General features: G+C 40.8%; 1 long non-coding RNA gene and 1 other non-coding gene across 2 annotated transcripts; both read left to right on the top strand.

Annotated features, from left to right (window-relative positions):
- Positions 1-559: 559 nt before the first annotated feature.
- On the top strand, positions 560-20,456 carry LOC122768648. Its single transcript, XR_006360337.1, has 4 exons — positions 560-852; positions 972-1,084; positions 20,213-20,321; positions 20,409-20,456. It is a non-coding gene; the product is annotated as an uncharacterized LOC122768648 (long non-coding RNA).
- trnaf-gaa lies at positions 5,793-5,865 on the top strand. The gene has a single exon. It is a non-coding gene; the product is annotated as a tRNA-Phe (tRNA).
- Positions 20,457-21,533: the final 1,077 nt, after the last annotated feature.

The raw sequence follows: 21,533 nt of genomic DNA, 5'->3' as shown, positions 1-21,533 counted from the left end.
AAACCTGTGTGTGTTCCAGGAATTCGCCCAATGTTGTGGGGACCAAAAAATCAAGTCCCCTTAATGTAAAGTATTACATTTTTAAGGCAAAGGCATTAGGGTTAGGTTATGGTTAGAGTAGGTCTCTAAGAAATGAATGTACATAGACATGTCTTTGTGAGGACATTTTATATGGACAACTTTAAATGGCATTTTTAGGGTTACGACCTGGTTTTAGGGTCAGGCTTAGAAATGGGTTAACGTTAAGTTTAGGGTAAGGGTTAGGGTTAGGCACTTTGTTGTGATGTTTTTTCACTGAGATATTATTGCATGTGTGTCTTAGATATACTGATCAGCTGTTTTTTTTTAATTTCCTAATTCTCTAGGAATTTGGCAGACGGTGAGAAAACCACAGATGCACCACCCATGTGAGAAGCACACACACACACACACACAAATATACACTGACACCAGAGAAGGAAGAGAAAACCAACATGGCAAGCAAAACAATGATGTCATTGGAAAGAGTGACTGCTCAGACACTGACCCTTGTGACCTCTGTGACTTAAGGTGGAAAATATACGAACTGTGGAAGCACAAGGTCCAGTGAATGTGATGCATGTGAGCTTTCAGAGACTGCACAAGTTCACAGACGGGGCACGTAAACTGGACTCATGCACCTGGTCGTGTCTGTCTGTTGAATGATGTCAGGGATCTTCCTCTCGCTTGGGGTGAGCAGAGCAGGGAGTCAACTCAGAGAGACACTGAGATACCCAAAGCCATATCTTATAAACAAGTATGAGAGAAACTCATCATTGGCAACATTCTTCTCAGAGATTGGTGAGATAAAACAGCATACATATCCTTAGCAAGGTAAGTGGCTAAAACCTGTTTTTCCTGTCACTTGCTGCATTCTAGAGTCACACTTGTCAATGTCACTGGTATGAGTCAGTATCTCATTAAACCATACCTCAACTTTCCTTTTAATAAAGTCTCAGGACCATTTTCTGTGTCAGTGAACAGAACAAAGGAGCAGGGACTGAAAACCTTTCTCAACTGTGGCTTTGATTTGATGACGTAGATGATCGCCCAGGCTTTTGTGAAGGTCAGTGCATTGCAAAGACCGACCGGCACCAAAATGAACGGCACCAACCACACAGATTAATTCTGAGAAACAGGCCTCTGCACTGTTCCTGGAGTTTGTTCAAGGAACCATGAGTGGGTTTGTTACGTTCTACTCAGCCAGTCTGAGAGGACAATGCCTCCTTTTTGTCACAAAGGACATACAGAGGGGTCATACTGCATTCCCTCAGACAACCTTTTTCCCTGTCACATTTGGGAATGCATCATGGTGGGTTATGTCACAAGAGCTTCACAACAAGAACATCTTAGAAAAACTCTGGCATGCTCGCTCCTCCTCCTCCTCTGTTGGCCAGATCTCTCCAGTTCTGTGGCACACTTAATTTTCTGTCGTTGTACAAGAGCTGAAAAAATGTCTCGACGACGACAAAAACTATTCAGGAACCACATTCATCATGTTTGTTGGGGTGTGTGTCCCTTTGGTGTTGTGTCAGCAAGGGAATTTGTTTATGAACATGTTTGACTGCCTGCTGAAAACACACACACACACACACACGTTGCAAGAAATGTTTGCAGTTCTTTAAACAGATGAAGGGAATTTGTTTTAGAGGTCAGTCGTCAAATTATATCTGAGAGTGAGTGTGCACTGATGCATGGTACGGTTCAGTTTTTGTATAGTTTGGAATGGTAAAGCCCTGGGTCAAGCTTGCGTTTCGACTGAGAACAGTACCTTTAATTGGTAGGTGGCGTGTGGGCTGTGCTCGATACGTAGCGTGGCTGTCAGGTGAAAACAAAAAATCTAACTTTGTTGGAATGTTCAGGAAAGTTATATCAAGATATTCCATCATGACATCATAATAACAATAATATTTGCAACTGAATTTCAAAATAAAAGTGTTGATATGGACTCTTGCCTTGCAGCAAGAAGACCAGGGTTCGCAACCCGGTCGGAAACCAGTGTCTTTCTGCATGGAGTTTGCATGTTCTCTGCATGTGTGCGTGGGTTTTCCAGTTTCCTCCCACAGTCCAAAAACATCACATAACACAACAATAGGTAAATTAGGTAGATTAGGTCAATTTGACCCTCTAAATTGACCATGGGTGAGAGAGTGAGAGTGGATGTTTGTTTGCCTCTATGTTTCTCTGTGATGGACTGGCAAACTGTCCAGGGTGTCCCCTGCCTTACACCCTATGTCAGCTGGGATTGGCGCCAACATATAAAGCTGTAGAAGATGAGTGAGTGTTGCTATGGAACGAAATATTGGTCACAATAAAATTTTATTTTTGATGCAAAGTCAACGTTTTCATTAAACAAAGCATACATAAATACCTCATTATAACTCCATGTGGCAGATCGCATGAAATCGCATGGAGGGCCACATGTAGCCCACAGGCCACAGGTTTGAGACAGGTTCTGATCTACTTAAATGTGGTTGTTTTGTTCTGTTGGTTGGATCAGGAACTATATTGCGTAGCAGCGCTCCTTGTTTTGTAGTGTTGTGATTGAGATGTGCAGAATGATACGATGAAAAGGTGATGAGGTGAGATCCCACTTCACTCCTCCGAACAGAAACAGGTAACCCTCGAAAAACCCAGGATTACAGTGACGTTTCCTTTTCTGCTGTTTCTGCTTTGATAAAACATCTGCTGTGAAAAGAGAACTTAATAATCAAATATGACATATATGCAACGTCCTCTCTATAAGACTGCATGTGTATACGCTGAGGCAGGGTTTCTATACATAGAGCTTGTGAGTACAACAAGGACAGAAACAGAGGGAACTCGCTGTTCCAGTTAAGATGGAGCCAAAATCCACCAAGATGTGACGTCATCAGAGCTGTTTGGAACTGGACTGAATAGAGTTTTGATTAATTAGAGCAAAAACATCCTCTCCCCCGCACCCGTTCATCCATCCGCTCGATTGTCTCGATTGCGGGTCTCATTCAAACTGAAAAAGTTTGAATGAGACTTGACTGACATGTTTGCAACTCAGTAAAAGAGCTGAGAGAACAAAGCCACCAGGAAACCAAACTGCTGCAGAGGAAACAAATAGTGCAAGTCACAGTGAAAAAGCAGGGCAATGGAAAGATCTTACGTAATGGACAGCACAGGATGTTACTGGGAAATAAATCACACAAACCAGGAATGAGTTGAAATTATTGAGTTGATTGTTATTATTATTTTGATTAATCCAATAGCTGTATCGTCCGTAAAATGTCAGAAAACGTTGGAAAATCAGTGTTTCCGATTTCTTTGTTTAAAGTAGTGGTACAAGACAATTTTTTGTAGCTGAATGTACATATTTGGGGAGTGTTCTCTCACTTCTACAATATTATGTTTTGAGATGCCATAAAATGTACCTTTTGACTCTCAGAGATGTACTAAGTGAAATAAATCAAAAATTTTACAATTTTCACCACGCACATATTCGTTTTAAAATGTAAAAAAAAGGAAGGGTTATTTACATGACCACTGCACATTTTCTGTAGCTTTGTATTTGTGCAAATAAACGGCCAAAACATAATTATTGTGTGGAAACAGCAAAAACTGAATCAAATTGTCTTGTTTCGTACCAATTGTTTTGTCACCAATTGCTGCGTTCCATTTTCCCTCGGAATACCAACATTCTTCATGGTATTCATGGATACAAATTTAGAACGCACTATGTGCACAACTTATTTACAAAGGTGTCGGAAGTTGTACTAATGGAAAAATAAGCAGTGTTCCAGTTACAAATGAAACGCACCATATGAACTTGGATGACTAAAAACCTCCACAGGATGTTGTTTAGTCTAATTGAATGATCCTTTAAGTTTGTCTATTTACTATGTTTATCCACTCCTGTCTCTCTTGTCTGTTTCTTGCACGATTGATACACAAAGTTTTGTTCATGGAAAATAAAATATTAACATAAGAAATTCTGACAAACACAAACATGTTAAAATAAGGAGGTGAAAAAGTGTTTTATCTCTCAGTCCACACGCACACTTTACTATCAAGCTTAGGGATTCCCAACCTTTATGACTACAAGGATTTTTCATATTTCTTACTGTCTAGTAGAGGAGAACTGATAGTAACATACATCTAATTTTATAATAAAGGTTCATAAGTATATTTAAAAGTGAGTAATTGCTGTAAAATAACAACATATATTTTTAAAGTAATTACACATTTTTTTGTAGTATTAAAATAAGTCTTCTTTATGTACTTTAGTCAAGGATCTTGCTTTATGAAACTTACCACACAAACAAAGACGAATAACAGGTTTTAAGGGCCACAGTTGCACTTTGGAAAACGGAGGGATGAATTCTCCGTTTGCTTTAGTCTGCAGTCTCACCACTGATGTCACAAACTCTTACACGCTGGACCTTTAAGGTGTATTATGATTAGCAAAAACGGTATTAACTGGTCATAGACTAGTGTGTTTTTCTTTGTCAAGCCCAGCAGGTTTTTTAATGTCCAGTCTGCTGCAACCTGTTTCAGGTTTGTCTTTCAAAAAGGAAAATGATATGACCTGGATGACTGAGAACCTTCATAGACTTTACCAACAGTTGTTTAGTCTAATTTAATTATCCTTTAAGTTCGTTTATTTACTATATTTATCTACCGCCCTGTCTCTCTTGTCTGTTTCCCAGGTTTTTGTACTTTTAAATGATCATAATTACCTTGTGTATAATAAACATTTGGACATTTCCAGGAAACAAATTACAAAACCCAGTACTGGTCCCTGGCCCTGAGATTGAGAACCAACCCCTGCCTTAGCTTTTGTAAAACCTCCTGCATCATTAGCTCCCTGAACCACTTCCTGTCTGTGAATTATCAATGCACCACTGATCAGCACATCACCACAGAGAGCCAGCTGGCCTTTCAGTCAGGTCTCAATGAGAATGACGCAAATCCCTGTTTGGTGGCCCATGGCCTCGTTGGAATGCGTTTCTCTTTCTTGACTCTGCAGACCTCGTCTGGCACTGACAGGCAGGTTAGAGAGACAGAATCTACGTCGTCCCATAAACCTGCTGCTGTCCTGCTGAGGATCCCTGACATTCTAACCGCAGTACAGTATATGATACGTAAGGTGACATAATGTTCTGGTGCACTGATGATTACACAGTGGAATGGTCCTTTCAGTTCATATGTCAAATGTTTAACAAAAAAAATATACAGTCTGTATTTATTTGTTATTATTTGTTATATTCTACTCTGCTGGATGAAAGCAGGCAACAATGGGTTTGAATCCCACTCGGAACAAATAAATCGTTGCTCACTTTAATATGAAAATGGTAATATTCTATTTTGTATTTTAATGACATTTATTTATTTCCGCGCTGAAAACCCTACACATGCACTATCACACACTTCCTTCAGAGGTCGCTCTTGAGTCGCTGAAAGCAAAGACGATTGATGATACATTCACTACCTACATTTCACAATATAATTTCAAAATAAATGTTTTGTAGTGGAAATCCGATTAACCGAATGTGGTGCTTATTTTATTATCTCTACAGGACGGTTATTCATGTCCCGTGAGGTAACCAGACAAAACCTGCTGTAGATGAACGAAGAAGCTACTGATCAGATGTAAACTACGAAACGTGTTTACACTTTGAATTTAATATAATTGCATTATCAAAAGTGTTTTTAAGTATGTGGACCTATAATAAATAAATAAAATGATTATGAAGCATGTATAAGGGGAAATATGAAATTATGGAATAGTGACAATTATTACATGTGCCGAAATAGCTCAGTTGGGAGAGCGTCAGACTGAAGATCTGAAGGTCCCTGGTTCAATCCCGGGTTTCGGCATTTTAGATTTCAATAGCTTCAATTATCACCACAAATGATACATTGCGTAAGATACTCAAAACAGCGTTAACGGTGTAGCCAACAACTAAGTGTTACCATAGAGTACAGCTGCTCGAAACGGTTTCCCAGGAAGGCATAGTTTTTGGGACTGCTCACATGTGCAAGCCACTGCATATTCCCAAAGAGTCTGCTCTCTAAAGACTGTATCACCAGGGGCTTCTGTTCTCGTTTAGTGAGCTCCTGCTCCAATAAGCTGTGGCTTCTCTTCAGTTAGCAGCTTCTCAAACCTAGTTAGCAGTGGTTTGCTAAGCAGGAGTTGGCTGGTGTGGTTAGTAGCCAAGTCCTTCTGTGCTCAGCTTTTCTTCTGGTGCCTTGAGGTCTTGACGCAGAGCAGAAACCTCTGAATCTTTCCCTCCTGACTTTGCACCAATGACTTCTGCAGCTTTGCAGTCTGGGTCTTTACAGAGCTCAGCTCCTTGCTCCTTGACGGGAGTAGTGTGAAGTCCTGGCATACTAGTGAGGGTTGGAGGTCGAGCAAAAACTGACATTAGGTCTATGGTTAGGTTGTTGAGGTTGCGGAGGAGGGCTGGTAACACATCCAGTAGGCAGAGAAACGATAGCCGAGTGGGTGTGAACAGGTGGGATGGTACTAGCACGGGTTACTGGTCGGATATGCCCATTTCCCCGTTCGTTATCCCGACGACATGCCCACTCATCCATCAGTTCCTCCTTTTTAATTTCTAATGTTAAAAGGAGTCTCCATTTCTCTTTTCCTTATGGCCGATTGTCTTTCCAAACATACACAGCGTCTCTGAGTTCATGGAGTTCTTGATCCAGTCATTTCCTGCTGGCCTCTTGCTGACTCCATTGTAGTGCTTTATTCCTCCCGAGTACCTCAGCCTGGTCGAAAGCTGAAATGAACCGTGTCACGAGGGTGCTTGTATCTGGCTCAGCATCCTTGAACCACAGCATTTCCACAGTCTCACGGTACCTTTGCACAATGGTGCCCCTCTTTGCTAGGGCATTGCTCGGTTCACGGTTGTTGTCCGTTGGGTCTATCTATCCCAGTTCTTCAATATATTCATTGCTGGCATCGACGAAAACACCATAATCGCTCTTCAATCCTGTCACCTCTTTCGACAATCCATCTAGGTGGCCAGCGTTAACTTTGAGGCGTTTAAAACGTGTTGTCAAGCTCTGTTGCTCATTTAATTGCCTCCGCTGTAGGCCTTCCAGATCTGGCTTGTCATCTGCCATTTTACTCCTTTGAATTCCTGTCTCACTCCGGAATTGGAATTGTTCAAAGGGTTTGACTCTGGTTCGTTGCCAATGACTCGTTCAAAGGATTCAGTTCTTTGCAAACGACACATCTACGAATGGCACACGAATGTCCACGCCCCCAGCTGTCAACGTCACAACGTCACAGTCTGTGAGGCTCTTCTGTAGCACTGTTAGTGGCTTAACGGTTTAGCTCTTCGCCCAGAAGTATCTGTATTACTTGTGCAATCTTCACAGCCTTCCTCACGGCTGCGGCACTTCCTTTAATCCTTCAACGGCTCTGTTAGCTCCTTGCTCTGGCTCCTCCGTTTAGTGATTCACGGTCGTTTCACCAGTGTCCCTGGCCCTCCGGTCCTGATGCTTCATGATCACTGTTTTAGTAGTTCACGGTCGCTTCTCCAGTGTCCCCGGCTCTCCGGTCCTGGTACTTCACGATTGCTGTCCTCCGCTCAGCAGTCCGTACTCCACTGAACGGTTTTACAACTGTCCAGATCTTGACTGGCTGATCCTTTCAGCTCAATACTCCCTTCCGGAAAGGGTAACCAGAACAAGTACGGCGGGTACAACTCGACTGTCTTTCTGAAGGTTTATTCCACATACACAGTTAAACAGCAGTTAGACTGCAGTCACTTAGTAGTTAGACAGCAGTCCGTTAGTTAGACAGTTAGTAGTTAGTTAGACAACAGTTCGTTAGTTAGGTTGTAAAACCCACAAGTCGTACAGGTTCTGATGATAGATAGATACAAAGGTTGTAAAAACCACAAGTCGTACAGGTTCTGATGAGAGATAGATACAAAGGCACACACAAAGGTAATATATAACAAAAAAGGGCTTTGATAATGCACCTTAAAGGCATTTTAAAGGCAACAGTGCTTTGATACCAATTACAACAATAAACAGATAAATAGGATTAAAGATAAATAGCTTTGCCTGCTAGAAAGTTCTACAGAAATACTCAGAACAGATAGTCTGGCTACACAACCATCTTAAAATCAACTTTCTATACTATTCTGATGGTCAATTTGAACTTAAGCATGTCGTCTGCATGCAGTAATGGACGGAATTGCTGATTGGCTGATTATATATTAAGAGTCAGGTTAACAAGTGTGTCTAATAATCTAACAAATGATTGTAGTTAACAAATGCTTACAACTAAATGGAAAGCAGTACATAATAATTTCACCAGGGGGCGATTTTGTCCAATAAATCATTGACTTCTGGTGAACCTCATGATAGATGGCACCCACCTCTTTGTTCAGTTCAACAACAAGCTGGGGTGATAGTGATACATATGATGACAACATATTATGGTACATTTTATGTAAAAAAAAATAAATAAAAAAATGCATGTCCACAAATAAAGACATGTAAAATCTGAGTAAAAAAATCCCTGGGTCAATCCAGGGTTAACTAAAAATAGATCTAACAGCAAATGCATACTCAAGTAAAATATGTCTCCTTTTTTGACAAATGCGTTTGTCCCTTTGATAATCCTGTTGGTGTGGTGACTTTTAAGTGATCAGATTGGTCAGTAGCTGAGTTGACCTTCACCATGAGTAGGTTAGAAGGGTTAGGGTCTGGTAAGAAGTGAACCACAGTAATAACTATGACAGTAACTCTGAAATCACTACAGTAATGTACTTTAGGCCACCACTAACATTGTTGTTGGCCTTTTTGATGAAAAATTGAGAATGAATGTCTGTCAAATTCTGTGATCTTTGGTATTTCTGTCTGGAATGATGTGACTGAAAGTTAATTTTATATATTAACAAGCGTCCATTGAGATACGCTACAATGCTCAAACATATCTTGAATAAACCTGGGCTCATGGACCTTTTTCACAGCAGCCTTGGAATAGTTGGACCAATGTCATTAATTAGGGTTCTATTCCAGATTGAATGCCAAGATCCTGCTGATAAGAGTCAGATTGAGGTCACACTAAATACTTGATACTTCTCTCTTAAGTCTGTAGAAGCAGTTTTTCCTTCTTCTTAGACTGTGTGGTTGCATTCTAATGAAGGGATTGAGAAATCATTATTTGTGGCTATTATAGCATTACTAAAACAACTAAGACTTTTGCACAGTTTTAGATGTTGCCCTGCTCCAGCACACCTGATTCAAATGAATGGCTCGTTATCAGGCTTCTGCAGAGCTTGATGACAAGCTGACCATTTGAGGACCAGGGTTGGGAAACACTGCTTTACAGCACAAGCCACATGTTGACTATGTCCTACCATATAAAGTACAGTGTGTTTGTAATTTATCATTTACACATATAGCGTATAGTTGCTTTAAATGCGCCACAATCCAAAACAACATACAGTATGACACCTTAAGACACAAATTTAAATTTAAAGCTAAAGCTCGTTATTGTGGCTGTAACCACCGTTACTCCTGTGTGTCATTTTTCTATGTACATGTGTCAGGATTCTGCAGTTTCTTCTCCTTTATTTCTTGCCCTTTTGTCTCCTGTCTGTTTTCCCAGTCCATGCAGACGTAAATCAGGGTGTGGCTCTGAGCTTCTCCCCTCCTCCTCAAGCTTTGGAACCTGCCCACCTCCTGATCAGCACACCTGCATACAATCATCTAATAATTTTCACCTGGTCTCCACAATACAAAAACCTAGTTTGGCTCAGCTTGGTTTTTTTTTTAAAAAAAAAGGTATTGTGTAGGTATTTGAGCCTTTGACTTACTCACTAAACTCGCACTTATTTGCTGTATTTCCTGTGGTTCATTAAATGTGGTCTCACCCCAGTCAGTAGTGACTCCTGTGCTCTCACGTAGGCTTCATCATCTGCCTGTCACTCTTAAACCTCTTCAAAAACCAAAAAAAATAAAATTCTGTCTTCTGAAACTCCCACATCTGCCTTGTCCATGTGTATCTGCATTCTTGGTCCTATACGTCTGGTAATAAAACTCTTGTGTGTCAAAAGCAAGCTAACTTCTTCTCCATTCTCTCACTCTTTATTAACCTCTCTGCTCTCTCTCTCCACACACACACACACACACACACATCCCTATGTTTTGACTTTGACTGTGATTCTGTGTCATACATACTTGAAAACGTGTGAAAATGTCTTTATCGACACCACGATCCTCTCTGGATGTTAACCCTCATACACGGTCAAATGTTATGTCTTGTGGTCTCTGCTCCTCAAAGTTTATTTTCTGATTTTGGAACCCAAACCGTTCTCTTTGCTTACACAGCAGTGAGGACACTCCTTAGTTTATTCATACATACATTTCTCAGGAAAGAGTGAGTGCTTCCAGAGCGTTCTGAAAATAGTGACCTGTTTTGTGTGTGTGCGTGTGTGTGTTGAGGCAGACAAAGGGGGAGAAAGTGTTTGAACTTGTCTTCGATTCCCGGAAATTTCTTACATTGATTTTCCTTACTATTATTGCTCCCAGGATTTTTCTTTTCCACAAATAAGAAGAGAATTAAGGGCATGATTATTGTCTGAAATTATTATTATTATTATTATTTTTGGATGGTTTGAGAGGTGTTTTATTCTATCTTCTACTAAGAGGGATATGAGCATGATAGACTACAACTTCAAACACATATGATTATTATGCTACAGACTGTTCATAGTACAAAAGTGATCGCAAATGTGTCACAGTTCACCAAGTATGTGAAAATATACTGTATTATATTTGTATAGAATGTTTTGCTTTGTTATCGGAAATGATTCAATCACTCCACTAATAATGATTATACAGGGAAGTGTCCACAATAGCAACACAACTGTTTGGTACTGAAAAAATATGATTATTCATGACATATTCACTCATCCATCCATCCATCTTATTTTGAGGGGGACCACTGGAGCCAAGCTGAGCTGATATTGAGCCAAGGATTAGGGCACACTCTGGACAGTTCAGATTACACGTCCAGTATCAAGACACAGACAACCATTCTACTTTCTGGAGAAACCCCACACAAACATGGGGGAACACACTGTCAACTCCACACAGAGAGTTCCCGGTCTAGTTATCTATCCTAGTCCAAGTATGTTACAACTTGTAGGAACCGTCCAAGAGCAGTAAGACATCATGCGTCTCTGTCCTCAGTCCCTTCTCTCCTTTCAGGACTCCAACATGGAGAAGCCACACCAATGGTAATCTGTGCTGTTTCTTAAATTACACTGTAATCATTTCTCTGAATGTCATAAACCTTTCCGGGAGGTACCCGGGGTGGGTTTCAGGTTTTGATCTCCTTTTCATCTCTAGTAAATCAGTCATTGCTCATTGCACCACCACAGACACCAGATTTAAAATTCTGCATCGTAAAGATAAATTTGCCGGGGCATATTTTTTTAATCAGCACTGTGGTGTGAATATTACTGACGTTTGTAGTACACTCAGCGATAGCATTGTGTGACTGCCCAAAGTGAGATTAAGACTCATGCAGTTTTTGCTGTGTTTGTATGCCAGCCATACAGAGCGAGCACAGGATGCTGTGCGGCCGCTCATAAGCTCACTTCCTGAATTTAGCCAGCCCACTCCTAATAGAACTTCCTCTTTTCAGACCTCAGCTTGTTTCTCCAGTAGCCCTCAGCGTGCTAGCCAGAATTACTCACGTCACCCTTGAACCTGCAAAGGAAACAGGAAGGCTGGTTCCCTGGAGTAACATATGAAATGTAGACATGACAGATTTTCTTTTGAATTTGCCTGACTGAAACACGGTACAACGCCATGCTATGTATCTTTCTGGTGTGGCAATCGGACACAGAGCACGGCGGCCTGCCAAGTAAAGGAACACTGTTCTCAGCCTACAGCAAACCTTACCCAGGGTTTTAGTGTTCTAAACCGTACCATGATGGAAACACGGCGATAGGGCAAAAGGCAGGGTACAGGTCGCCCATCCATTGCAGGGCAAACATACAGAGATGAACAACCATTCATTCTCACAGTATGTAAAGAACAAGGTCAAGAACCTGGACCTTTATTGCTGTGAGACAACAGTGCTCGTCACTACACTGCCATGTGGCCGTCTCTCAATAGGAACATTAATAAATGACCTGTTGATGATGTCAGGAAGCAATGTGGAATCATGGGAATTGCTGTCTTTTTTGGTTCCTTTGTGTGTTTGTGTTCCACATGAGGGTCGCGGGGCTGCAGGTGCCATTCCCAGCTGACATACAGTACATGTACATGTAGGGCAGATTGTGTGAAATATGCATTTCTGTTGATTTGAAGAGTGTTTGAACCATTTAGGCTAATGTCAGTACACCACTCAAACAACAATAAATAATAATCATAATTAATAACAACAATAAAATACAACAGTATAACTGTACAAACAAAATATAACAATAACAGTAGTTTTTAGATATTATAATGCGGAACTGTTACATATCATACCTTTAATTGGTAAGTACAGTGTTAAATTTAAGATAAAGTTAATAAATACAGGGACTTGACCTTATGTGGGTGTTATGTGCAATCAAATGTGCCTTTTTTTGTACTTACTGAGTAATCTTAGGGGTAATTATCCTATCCTTGAACTCTAAATGATGAATCAATCTGGTTTATTTCAGAAATCAAAAGCAATAATGTAAGAAAATGTACATACAAGGTACATTTAGTTCATGTTGAGAAACTTAATAGTTAAGAAGGTATGTAGTGATGTCATCGTAGCTTTTTCAACAGTTCCTGTCTGTGACACTCTACTACGTAAATAACCACAACATTTGTCAATAAAGTAAAAAGAAACATGCATTACCATATGTATATCAGAACAAAACAATCTCAGTCAAGTTTCTACTTTCATTTTCTTTATAACAAAGTCATAATCATTTCACTTTTCACTGTTATGGAAGTAACTAATCTCTGTTTTCACTTCAGTCCAACTCTTTGTTATTTCAGCATTAGAAAACGTGCCCAGAAGCCCAGTTTAGCTGGCAGGAAGTTGAGTGTATTCAGGGCGTATTGCAGATTACAGATTAGCTCAGATGCTTCCTGTCACCAACAAACAAGGAATTGAAAGCTGCAGTTAAATGCTGTTTGATATTTGGCTGCGGGCGGCCTCTGTCCTTCGGTTATCTCTACATGAAGCGAAGAGTATAAATATCACATCACGTGTTCCTGAATGAAAATACTACTTGGAGTTGATAAAATCAGCGTTATTGAATTATTTTTTATTGTGTGAACTGAGGACACAGCAGAAATGTGTGATTGACTTTTGTAATGTTTTTAATGAAAGCGTTTTTTTCCCCCACTTGCATTCTTCAGGTCTAGACAAGGATCCAGTTCAAGGGTGATAAGAATGACAAGAATATCATGTGCAGACCGCACCCTGCAGAGAGCTACAGAAAGCAGGGTGTGTTGTGGGACGATGCCAGGACATTAAGTGTGACCGTCCTCTTGTATGTTAGCCAAGGAATCAACAAAGTGAATCCCATGCCAGCTTTTATCTTACGAGTGGAAATGTGACAAAGTCCTTTGGTGGAAAGTGTGCCGTCCAAGACGTAGACACGTCTTTTCCACTCCTCTTCTTCCCTTCATTTGTTGCTGTATAATGTGATCCATTGAGACACATGCGTCCGTGATAAGGACTCTTAACTGAGGGGGACTTGCAGTCCTCGGCCTTCCTTGTGAGGGTAAAAACTCCCCCTGACCAGTGTGTTGGAAAGTCTTTATTTATAGTATGGGAATGACCATTAGCAGCGTGCGGGTGCGTGGGGCTGCTGTAATCTGTCCAGGGTTGTTGTTGCCGTGACCCTCGGATCAGCGTGTTGTTGTCATAGCTGTGTTCTGTTACTGAGACGTGGACAACACACAACAATGGAGCTTTCAGGCCGCATCAGCCTCCGAGTCTTACTCAGCACTGACTCCAGCAGAAAGAAAATGATTCGCTAAGACTTCCAGAGTGCTGCATATCTTTTGGTAGAGCAAAGATAAACGCTTGATAAGTCCCGTAAACCCTCTGATGATAGAGGACCTGGTCTGGCCAAAGCCAAGAGATACAGTGGTGTCATGTGTTAAACACCTGTGGGCAACAGGGAGTCTCGGGCCCTCGCCGGGTGACATTAATGTGTGGTTAGATTGTCTGCTCAGCAGTTATGAGGTTTTGAAAAAGAGCAGGTGATGCAACGGCATTCTCTCAAACCTACCAATCATCCTCCAACCTTTGTTTTGTTTACATGACGCTAATGTCATGTATTCACCGGCACTGTGTGCCGTTTACACAGGTGAGACAGGGAGAGCGAAGCAGAGAGCCGCCAGGTTAAGACTGGAAAGGCTGAAGATCTGCCGTTGCACTGCTACAACAGACTGTAAAACATTGCAAGAAGCTGTAATTCATTAATATTTCAGCAAATATTGTTAGACATGGTTGGTAAATGGGTTAGGAACAGATTCACTCATGCTTTCTCACCAAAGGTTCATAATAAGTGGCCCTTTTTGCAGATGCCAACAGATACACAAATCTGTATTTATTAAATGTTGTTTCTTAGTCATCAAATGCCATGTACTATATACTAGTCAATGATTGCCTAATGATTAACTTATCAGTGAATGATTAACCTGGTTGTAAAGGGCTGTGATGTGTTTTTGAGTTTGTAAGTGAATGTCATTTATATTTGATGCTAGCACAGAGTGTGCACTGGATCTCGATCCATCTCGTGTAAAATTAACATCCTCTGCCAAGATCACAAATTGACAGCAGAGATGCCCCAGTTAATTGGCGTTGCCTTGAGGGCGTCTCGTCTTTCACACGTGTTGGAACATCACTGAGGTCATGGAGAGATGAGATCATTTTACTCTTTTCTTACCTTTTCTCTTGAGGGCCTCAAAAAGAAGCTACCGGGTCGGTATAATTATCACTTTGAAGCCATTCTTTCTTTCTATCACCGGCAGACTCATGTGTACACGATATTACGCGGGCGCTTTGTGGTTCCGCTGGATTCACTGAGACATCTCAGATCAGAGGTTGCTTGGTGTTAGATTACCACGTCCCGAGTCTCAGGACACACAGCTGAAGAGGTTATATGATAAATGAGTGAAGCACTCAGGCCCTGAGGAGCCGCGTCCCACACTATCGTGTAACACCTGCAGTGTTCCTGTTACCAGTACATCAAGTCTTTGTGCTGCGTGTGCTCCCCGTGATTGTACGTTTCATATTCATTCACAGCTGAAATGGACACAGAGCGCGAGATGGACAGGGAGCCATATAAACAATCTCAAATGCAAACACACAGTATGTCATGTGCTGTTGTGCCATCATGCTCATGAACCTAAACCACAAAAGAGTGTGGTTGTGTGCATGTATTTAAATGTATTAGTTTGAAGTGCCTACATGCAGATTCCAAAAGATCTAGAAATAGTGTAAACATGCCTTTTTCAAACAAGCTCACTATCAAAATAATATTTCTTTCTTGACGACATGCATTTCATTCTATATACTGTATGGTTTAGATGATATTACTGGATCAGACGCACAATTATAACTGATTTCCCCTGATGAATATGGCAGCACAGTGTTGGCAAAGAAAGAGGGCATGTCCCAGAGTACATGTGGGGTTTTTAACTTCACAGAGCTCCAAGTGTAGACTTTGAGAAGTAGATCAAATGTGATATACAATAGTCACATCCATTATATCACTTATTATGCTGTTTATTGTGACAGTATTTTTTAGTTACATAAATAAAAAAATAGAAAAATCTCATTCATTCTTTCACTCCAGGTAGAGAGAGTTAATATAGCTATCTTCTCTTCACGCCAACTTTGTAAAATCCCTGGTTTCCCTCGGCGCGTTTGCCGCCCGCTGTGCCGTCATAGATTCGTTTCCATGAATCTTACATAAGTGAAACGTCTGTGACCGTTAAATGTCAACAGTGTCAGTTACTCTTTGCTTCTGCATATGTTTGCTCCTTGCCGTGATACTAGTTTCCAAGGTCAGCGGAGTTTTGCTGACACACTGTCTCGTCACAGAAAATAGATGACCGATTAAGAGGTGGTTGTGCACACGCACGCACACACGTACGCTTTGTAATGTACTGCAGGGATGCATCTGGTTCCTGGTTAAATTTTTGCAAATATTTTGTGAATATTTAGGTGAATATATGCAGCACAAAGAGAAGTGCCTTTAGATTGTTGTTGTTGTTGTTGTTGCCAAAGCAAATAGAAGTTGCATGTTGGTTTAGGCCGGTTACTGGACATGTGACATCTCATTTTTCACCTCCGCTGTGTGGCTGCATGTGTTCTTTGGCATGATGGAGAAGTGGAGAGAGAACGAAGGAGGAAGGGATCTTTGACGCCATGCATGTGCTACTATAATACTGTAACACATGTTTTCATATTGTGTCGAGCAGTGATTCCCAAAGTGTGTACTCGTCATTGATTACCTGATGGTTAAGTTATGAGTTAATGATCGACCCATTATTAGTTTAGAATCTTCTAACATAATGTTATTGGTGTACCTTATTGTTTGATTTTGGACAAAATGAAAGTGACATTTCTTTTACATTTGATGCTATTTCCACTTGTTCAATTCAATCTAAATAAATACATGTTTTTCATTTTCTTTTTGTAATTTGTAAATAACTTTTAAATTGCTGTAAAGCATGTATGATAGATTTGAAGAAAGACTTATAAGGAATAAAACAGAGCATTTCAATTACGTGTTATTTTTCTTTTATCTGACCAACTGTAGGTATTATATACAGCAACATTGTGACATATAATCCAGTGGCACCCAGTCAGGCCTAATATCTCAATGTTAATTTGTTAGTTTTCATTCATAAATAGTTATTTATGAGTGAGCAATTTGTTATGAAGCTAAAACCTTTCAAATATCACATGAAGTCCACCTGTAATAAACACAAATAATATGCAGGGTCAGAAATAAAGGACAGATTATTAATTCATTTTTGTATGCCCATATTCACATGAAAACAGTAATATATATATGGAAAGTATTCTTGTGTGTTGATCAGACCTCAGAGAATTGTGAGAATGAGAGTGAGGAATAAATCTCTACATCATCCAAGTACAGTAAATTGGTATAATTGACTCTTCACTTGACCAGCACAACTCAGGATTTCAACCTTTAAAATAATGTCTCCAAGATTATTATGCATCAACTTGCATCAACAGGGTGAATGGCACTCCCATTACCAGATTTTGTGTGTTAAATTTGAATTTTGAACACTATAAAAACATATTTACAATCACATTTTTTTGAGTCTTTGTTTCTTAATGTGCAAAAACAGGCCAAAAAATGGAAACTATATGTACAGGTGTTCTTCCCATTCTCCCCTCTCTGTCGCTGATTCTCCGGCTGTCTTTAACAGCGCAAGTGAAATTACCTTAAAAGCAATTTATTGACTTTGATGTGCAACTTCTCAGCTTTCAGAAACCACCGATAGCACAAACTGTCGCGTAATGACAGTAATGCAAGTGTCGGGTGCAATGCGCTCGGTGTTGAAGGGTAAACTTCATTCTAGAGCCTTAAAAACGTAGAAGCTAAAAAAAAACACACACAAAAAAAAACACTGGCAGCTACGTTTTAGATTGAAAACTCCAGAGCTGTGTTTTACGGCCAGGTCATACTTTCCACATTCCAGTGTCTGCAGAGACACATTGCCACAAGCTCGCTGTTTCGTTCATACTGAAATGAAGGCCCTGATCTGTCCAGTGTTCCGTGTACTCGTGTGTACACACACTCACATTCCATCCCAGTAGCATCAGTTTCTCACCAGGAGTTTGTCCTCTTTTGTCTTGTCCTTGTGTTCTTTGGGTGCTGAGTTTTTCATGTGTGGACACCAGTGGACCTCCTCAAGCATCTGTCCATAGTCACTGTGTTCTTTGTTGTCTCTTTAGAACCAAACAAGAGTGCTCCACCAACTGGAGTGGAAAGTGTTGTGGTACAGAGAGGACATGTGGATGCAGGAAGTATGACAGACATTAGACTGGATGAGGAATGGATACCTTTGAAAACGTTAATGTTCTTGGTTGTAATATTCTCAGTTTCACCTCAACGACAGTCTGATTAAACAATTTCCTGCTCTGACTTCACACCATTAGTCATAAGAGCTGCAGAGGAGAAAATCACCTTCCTGTTAACACCAACATATGCATGTCCAGTACATGTGAATGTCACATGATATATGTATTTAGGTGTGGATGCAGATAACTTCTGATATGATGGTGAAACCCTCATGTAGGGCATTTTTCTTAGAAAATGGTGTATTGAGATGGAAATATCGTGGCACACACTCGTGGTCCCTCCTATTTCATCCTACCGAGTCATTGTTCTTTCTTTCTGTCCTCCTTTTGTCTGATCCCTTTCTTGATCTCTGGGATTTACTGCTGGTACTCATGATGGAGGGCTCAGGGGTCATGCGTTACGCAACCCTGCGATTACTTCATGGGACAAATTGAGTCAGACAGGCTGAAACTACACTACATAGGCAACTGAGGCCGGTAGTTCAGGCACATTTGTTAGAAAGAAGTTAATGCAATTGTGGGAGAAGTATGATGTGTTTCCAGCATCGTGAAGACACATGTTTTCTTTATTTTCAGCAGGATACCTAACCACGACTTTTTGCTCTTCCCCTTGCTTGGACTGTGTCCCCGAGCTTGTGCACACAAGGACAGTGAACTGGCACCTGTGGCACTGGCCTTTTCTGGCCCAAATCCCAGGCCTCTCAGGAGCCTCATGAAACCCCTCCTGTCACTGAGGCTCAAAGGTTTTATTTTTCTTTGGCAGCAGAAAGTGACAGAAAGGGCTCTAACCGTGTGGTTGGTTGGTGTTTGTTACGCTGGATATAATATATCTCATAAACATCAAACCTTGTCAACCTTGTCAACCTTGTCAACCTTGCCAGCACAGCAATGGCTGGCCTTGTTACTTATATATATATATATATATATATATATATATATATATATATATATATATATATATATATGTTCACACTGGACACCGAGCAGTTATGCTTCATTTTCACTGGACAACTTACTCCACTTTATGCTGCACAGTTCAAAGTCACAGTCAAGTTGTTCCTCTTCCATAAGAGAGTCTGCTTTGGTTGTTATAACCATGTTAACCCTCAGAACACAGAGCATTTCGGCTGCTTTTTTCCATTACTATGTTAAAACATACAGTATATATACAGAGGGTATAAGATGTGTGCAATATAGAGTGTCTTATATCCTTTTTTTCAGCAATCTGATGAAAAAAACTACAGTCTATAAACACACCTGAGCAAAAAGTACTCAAAAAGCAGATTGAATTTGTGAAATTTAGAAATACGTCACAGTTCAAAGTTCACTTGGCTCGTTTTTATGAACAAAAAGAAAAGAAAAACCCTCTAATTCTGTGACTTCTGCACAATTATTGCTACTTTATACTTTTCACTTATGTACTTGAGATAAAAGTTCTTAACACAAACACAACTACTAATACAGTCTGTAACAACAGCCCTATTACAAAGCCTACCAGGCGGTCGTGTTTAACACTCTTACTTCCTCACCTTATTTCTAGTTTCTTTTTTTTGGCTGGTGTAACACTGTGTGGGACAAATAAAGGAATATCTTATCTTGTCTTAATGAAGGTTTATGAGGATAAGAAAATGGATCAATTGTATAGTTTTGGAGATGCGGGTTGTTAAATGGTAATGCTGTCATGTAGTGTGTGTGTGTGTGTGTGGGGGTGATGCACTATTACACAGCATTACTCCCTCTCTATCTACCGTTTACAGCGTCATCATTCTCACTCTATCTAAAGTGAACAGACTGCAGAGCGGCCACAATAATTGACTTACTGCAGCCATTACCACGCGAGCCCTTTGCTGCACAGTCGTCACAGTCGCACGTACAATCACCTCCCCCTCTTTCACACCACAAACCCTCTGACTGAGGCATGACCGTTTTCCTGTCACAGAATCACAGATTCAGTCTACTGCGTACACCACTCATACATTCCCCTTACTAATGAAAGAGAAACCAAACAAAGAGTTTTACATTTAAAAACGATTCATTCATTCATCCATTGTCTTCCATGGTCATACAGAGTCATGGTTCTCCTCTGTATTTGTGTTGTGTGTTTGTGTGTCTGCTCAGTACTAGATCCTCACCTGCAGTTCATCTTCTCATTAAAACTCCAATCCTGCTCTGCTCGTATACCCGGCTCTCTGCACCAGTCTTTGCCAGAGTGTTCTGCTACAGTGAGGTACACCTCTCACCAACTCTATAGTGTTGAATTTAGTTGTTTTTTTTTTTACGTCATTCAAAGTCACCTTTTTCTCTTGTGCTCCAGGTCTCATTTTTTGGTTCAGGTCCTGTTTTGTCACTACGCCTCACCTCAGCCTGTCTACCAGCCTGGAACTATACTGCACTTCTCCTGCAGACCAGCCAACTTTAAGTTACTCTTCATTATTTAATTAATGTTAAATTAACTCTTTAAACCTACTGTATTGGGTCCCTCACTTAATTGCCCCATAACAAACTTATTTATCAGAATTTGTTAAAAGCATATAGTTATTTACAGTATTGGCTGAAACTACAGTCACTGGTCACTTTATTTGGTCCACTGGTCCACCTGTGCAGCTGCTTTTTAACGTAAACATCTCAATCATCTGGCAGCAGCTCAGTGTTTTTAGGCGTGTAGTCAGGGTTGACGTTCAAACAGAGCACCATGGAGATAAACGTGATTGAAATGACTTTGAAGGTGGCATGTTTGTTGGTGCCGGGCGAGCTGGTCTGAGTATTTCAGAAACTGCTGATCCACTGGGATTTTTACACACGACCATCTCTACGGTTTACAGAGAATGCTCTGAGAAGGAGAAAATATCCAGTGAGGAGAAAATGCCTTGTTGATGCCAGGCAACAGTAACTCACTTGTTACAACCAGGGTGTGTAGAAGACAATTTTCAAATGCAGATTTGGCATCACTCCTGCCACACCAGGTGGCCTGTGTACCTAATAAAGTGGCTGATGAGTGAGATGCTTTGTATAAGCGGAAACACTAATATAGCCATCTTCCGTCACTTCATATTATGGGTGAATGATCCAGTAACATGTCCAGTGTTTCCTGTGGACTGCCAGCGTCTGAAATCTTTTTTACTAAAGGGAGAAGATGAGGTGGTGGGTCCCTCATCACGATGACCCCTCCTCTTCCTCATTCACGCCATCACTGTGAGCAGTGGTACTGCAGTACTCGCTGAGCTGGGAAAATTCCACACTGCAGCATCGGGAGGGGAGAGCGAGGGAGAGCGGGCGAGATGCAGGTGGGATGGGGGAGTGAGGCGATATTAATCGATGAGGTGAGGTTTTCAGCGGGAGGAATGATGCAAGGACTGCAAGTGAGAGAAGAGAGGGAGCAACCTGCAATCATGAACAAGTGATTATATACAGATGATGAGGTAGACATTTCATGGCAGCA

Source organism: Solea senegalensis, linkage group LG4 (assembly GCF_019176455.1).
Source record: "Solea senegalensis isolate Sse05_10M linkage group LG4, IFAPA_SoseM_1, whole genome shotgun sequence".
In the NCBI taxonomy this organism is placed as follows: domain Eukaryota; kingdom Metazoa; phylum Chordata; class Actinopteri; order Pleuronectiformes; family Soleidae; genus Solea; species Solea senegalensis.
The sequence above is the reverse complement of the archived record's forward strand: the minus strand, read 5'-3'. Positions and strand labels throughout refer to the sequence as shown.